Raw genomic sequence first — 5000 nt, 5'->3', positions numbered from 1 at the left:
TTAGGGAAGGGGAGGGACCCGGCATCTGAACTTGGCCCACCCACCCTAGGGAAGGTGAGGGTTAGGGTTAGGGTTAGGGTTAGGGTTATTAGGGAAGGGGAGGGTTAGGGTTAGGGTTATTAGGGAAGGGGAGGGACCCGGCATCTGGACTTGGCCCACCCACCCTAGGGAAGGGGAGGGTTAGGGTTAGTGTTAGGGTTAGTGTTAGGGTTAGGGTTAGGGTTAGGGTTAGGGTTATTAGGGAAGGGGAGGGTTAGGGTTAGGCTTATTAGGGAAGGGGAGGGACCCGGCATCTGGACTTGGCCCACCCACCCTAGGGAAGGGGAGGGTTAGGGTTAGGGTTAGGGTTAGGGTTAGGGTTAGGGTTAGGGTTAGGGTTAGGGTTAGGGTTAGGGTTAGGGTTAGGGTTAGGGTTAGGGTTAGTGTTAGGGTTAGTGTTAGTGTTAGGGTTAGGGTTAGGGTTAGGGTTTCGGTTAGGGTGTGGGTTAGGGTTAGGGTTTCGGTTAGGGTTAGGGTTAGGGTTAGGGTTTGGATTAGGATTAGGATTAGTGATAAGGATAGGTTAAGGGTTAGTGTTAGTGTTAGTGTTAGTGTTAGGGTTAGGGATAGGGTTAGGGTTAGGGTTAGGGATAGGGATATTGAGAGGGATAGGGATAGGGATAGGGTAAGGGTTAGGGTTAGGATTAAGGATAGGGATAGGGTAAGGATTAATGTTAGTGTTAGTGTTAGTGTTAGTGTTACGGTTAGGTTTAGGGTTAGGGTTACTGTAAGGGTTAGGGTTAGGGTTAGGGTTAGGGTTAGGGTTATTAGGGAAGGGGAGGGTTAGGGTTAGGCTTATTAGGGAAGGGGAGGGACCCAGCATCTGGACTTGGCCCACCCACCCTAGGGAAGGGGAGGGTTAGGGTCAGGGTTAGGGTTAGGGTTAGGGTTAGGGTTATTAGGGAAGGGGAGGGGCCCGGCATCTGGACTTGGCCCACCCACCCTAGGGAAGGGGAGGGTTAGGGTTAGGGTTAGGGTTAGTGTTAGTGTTAGGGTTAGTGTTAGGGTTAGGGTTAGGGTTATTAGGGAAGGGGAGGGGCCCGGCATCTGGACTTGGCCCACCGACCCTAGGGAAGGGGAGGGTTAGGGTTAGGGTTAGGGTTAGGGTTATTAGGGAAGGGGAGGGACCCGGCATCTGGACTTGGCCCACCCACCCTAGGGAAGGGGAGGGTTAGGGTTAGGGTTAGGGTTAGGGTTAGGGTTAGGGTTATTAGGGAAGGGGAGGGTTAGGGTTAGGCTTATTAGGGAAGGGGAGGGACCCGGCATCTGGACATGGCCCACCCACACTAGGGAAGGGGAGGGTTAGGGTTAGGGTTAGGGTTAGGGTTAGGGTTAGGGTTAGGGTTAGGGTTAGTGTTAGGGTTAGGGTTAGGGTTAGGGTTAGGGTTAGGGTTAGGGTTAGTGTTAGGGTTAGGGTTAGGGTTAGGGTTTCGGTTAGGGTGTGGGTTAGGGTTAGGGTTTCGGTTAGGGTTAGGGTTAGGGTTAGGGTTTGGATTAGGATTAGGATTAGTGATAAGGATAGGTTAAGGGTTAGTGTTAGTGTTAGTGTTAGTGTTAGGGTTAGGGATAGGGTTAGGGTTAGGGTTAGGGATAGGGATATTGAGAGGGATAGGGATAGGGATAGGGTAAGGGTTAGGGTTAGGATTAAGGATAGGGATAGGGTAAGGATTAATGTTAGTGTTAGTGTTAGTGTTAGTGTTAGTGTTACGGTTAGGTTTAGGGTTAGGGTTACTGTTAGGGTTAGGGTTAGGGTTAGGGTTAGGGTTAGGGTTATTAGGGAAGGGGAGGGTTAGGGTTAGGCTTATTAGGGAAGGGGAGGGACCCGGCATCTGGACTTGGCCCACCCACCCTAGGGAAGGGGAGGGTTAGGGTCAGGGTTAGGGTTAGGGTTAGGGTTATTAGGGAAGGGGAGGGGCCCGGCATCTGGACTTGGCCCACCCACCCTAGGGAAGGGGAGGGTTAGGGTTAGGGTTAGGGGTAGGGTTAGTGTTAGTGTTAGTGTTAGGGTTAGGGTTAGGGTTAGGGTTATTAGGGAAGGGGAGGGGCCCGGCATCTGGACTTGGCCCACCGACCCTAGGGAAGGGGAGGGTTAGGGTTAGGGTTAGGGTTAGGGTTATTAGGGAAGGGGAGGGACCCGGCATCTGGACTTGGCCCACCCACCCTAGGGAAGGGGAGGGTTAGGGTTAGGGTTAGGGTTAGGGTTAGGGTTATTAGGGAAGGGGAGGGTTAGGGTTAGGCTTATTAGGGAAGGGGAGGGACCCGGCATCTGGACTTGGCCCACCCACACTAGGGAAGGGGAGGGTTAGGGTTAGGGTTAGGGTTATTAGGGAAGGGGAGGGGCCCGGCATCTGGACTTGGCCCACCCACCCTAGGGAAGGGGAGGGTTAGGGTTAGTGTTAGGGTTAGGGTTAGTGTTAGTGTTAGGGTTAGGGTTAGGGTTAGGGTTATTAGGGAAGGGGAGGGGCCCGGCATCTGGACTTGGCCCATCCACCCTAGGGAAGGGGAGGGTTAGGGTTAGGGTTAGGGTTAGGGTTAGGTTTATTAGGGAAGGGGAGGGACCCGGCATCTGGACTTGGCCCACCCACCCTAGGGAAGGGGAGGGTTAGGATTAGGGTTAGGGTTAGGGTTATTAGGGAAGGGGAGGGTTAGGGTTAGGGTTATTAGGGAAGGGGAGGGACCCGGCATCTGGACTTGGCCCACCCACCCTAGGGAAGGGGAGGGTTAGGGTTAGGGTTAGGGTTAGGGTTATTAGGGAATGGGAGGGACCCGGCATCTGGACTTGGCCCACCCACCCTAGGGAAGGGGATGGTTAGGATTAGGGTTAGGGTCAGGGTTAGGGTTAGGGTTAGGGTTATTAGGGAAGGGGAGGGACCCGGCATCTGGACTTGGCCCACCCACCCTAGGGAAGGGGAGGGTTAGGGTTAGGGTTAGGTTTATTAGGGAAGGGGAGGGTTAGGGTTAGGGTTAGGGTTAGGGTTAGGGTTCTTAGGGAAGGGGAGGGACCCGGCATCTGAACTTGGCCCACCCACCCTAGGGAAGGTGAGGGTTAGGGTTAGGGTTAGGGTTAGGGTTAGGGTTATTAGGGAAGGGGAGGGTTAGGGTTAGGGTTATTAGGGAAGGGGAGGGACCCGGCATCTGGACTTGGCCCACCCACCCTAGGGAAGGGGAGGGTTAGGGTTAGTGTTAGGGTTAGTGTTAGTGTTAGGGTTAGTGTTAGGGTTAGGGTTAGGGTTATTAGGGAAGGGGAGGGTTAGGGTTAGGCTTATTAGGGAAGGGGAGGGACCCGGCATCTGGACTTGGCCCACCCACCCTAGGGAAGGGGAGGGTTAGGGTTAGGGTTAGGGTTAAGGTTAGGGTTATTAGGGAAGGGGAGGGTTAGGGTTAGGCTTATTAGGGAAGGGGAGGGATCCGGCATCTGGACTTGGCCCACCCACCCTAGGGAAGGGGAGGGTTAGGGTTAGGGTTAGGGTTAGGGTTATTAGGGAAGGGGAGGGGCCCGGCATCTGAACTTGGCCCACCCACCCTAGGGAAGGTGAGGGTTAGGGTTAGGGTTAGGGTTAGGGTTAGGGTTATTAGGGAAGGGGAGGGTTAGGGTTAGGGTTATTAGGGAAGGGGAGGGACCCGGCATCTGGACTTGGCCCACCCACCCTAGGGAAGTGGAGGGTTAGGGTTAGGGTTAGGGTTATTAGGGAAGGGGAGGGTTAGGGTTAGGGTTATTAGGGAAGGGGAGGGACCCGGCATCTGGACTTGGCCCACCCACCCTAGGGAAGGGGAGGGTTAGGGTTAGTGTTAGGGTTAGTGTTAGGGTTAGTGTTAGGGTTAGGGTTAGGGTTAGGGTTATTAGGGAAGGGGAGGGTTAGGGTTAGGCTTATTAGGGAAGGGGAGGGACCCGGCATCTGGACTTGGCCCACCCACCCTAGGGAAGGGGAGGGTTAGGGTTAGGGTTTGGGTTAGGGTTAAGGTTAGGGTTATTAGGGAAGGGGAGTGTTAGGGTTAGGCTTATTAGGGAAGGGGAGGGATCCGGCATCTGGACTTGGCCCACCCACCCTAGGGAAGGGGAGGGTTAGGGTTAGGGTTAGGGTTAGGGTTATTAGGGAAGGGGAGGGTTAGCGTTAGGCTTATTAGGGAAGGGGAGGGACCCGGCATCTGGACTTGGCCCACCCACCCTAGGGAAGGGGAGGGTTAGGGTTAGGGTTAGGGTTAGGGTTAGGGTTATTAGGGAAGGGGAGGGGCCCGGCATCTGGACTTGGCCCACCCACCCTAGGGAAGGGGAGGGTTAGGGTTTAAGGTTAGTGTTAGTGTTAGTGTTAGTGTTAGGGTTAGGGTTATTAGGGAAGGGGAGGGGCCCGGCATCTGGACTTGGCCCACCCACCCTAGGGAAGGGGAGGGTTAGGGTTAGGGCTAGGGCTAGGGTTAGGGTTAGGGTTAGGGTTATTAGGGAATGGGCGGGTTAGGGTTAGGGTTAGGGTTATTAGGGAAGGGGAGGGTTAGGGTTAGGGTTATTAGGGAAGGGGAGGGACCCGGCATCTGGACTTGGCCCACCCACCCTAGGGAAGGGGAGGGTTAGGGTTAGGGTTAGGGTTAGGGTTAGGGTTAGGGTTATTAGGGAAGGGGAGGGTTAGGGTTAGGGTTAGGGTTATTAGGGAAGGGGAGGGTTAGGGTTAGGCTTATTAGGGAAAGGGAGGGACCCGGCATCTGGACTTGGCCCACCCACCCTAGGGAAGGGGAGGGTTAGGGTTAGGGTTAGGGTTATTAGGGAAGGGGAGGGTTAGGGTTAGGCTTATTAGGGAAGGGGAGGGACCAGGCATCTGGACTTGGCCCACCCACCCTAGGGAAGGGGAGGGTTAGGGTTAGGGTTAGGGTTAGGGTTAGGGTTATTAGGGAACGGGAGGGTTAGGGTTAGGCTTATTAGTGAAGGGGAGGGACCCGGCATCTGGACTTGACCCACCCACCCTAGGGAA

This window comes from Erythrolamprus reginae, chromosome 3 (assembly GCF_031021105.1).
Source record: "Erythrolamprus reginae isolate rEryReg1 chromosome 3, rEryReg1.hap1, whole genome shotgun sequence".
NCBI classification, from domain to species: Eukaryota; Metazoa; Chordata; class Lepidosauria; order Squamata; family Dipsadidae; genus Erythrolamprus; species Erythrolamprus reginae.
This window is presented reverse-complemented; position numbering follows the sequence as displayed.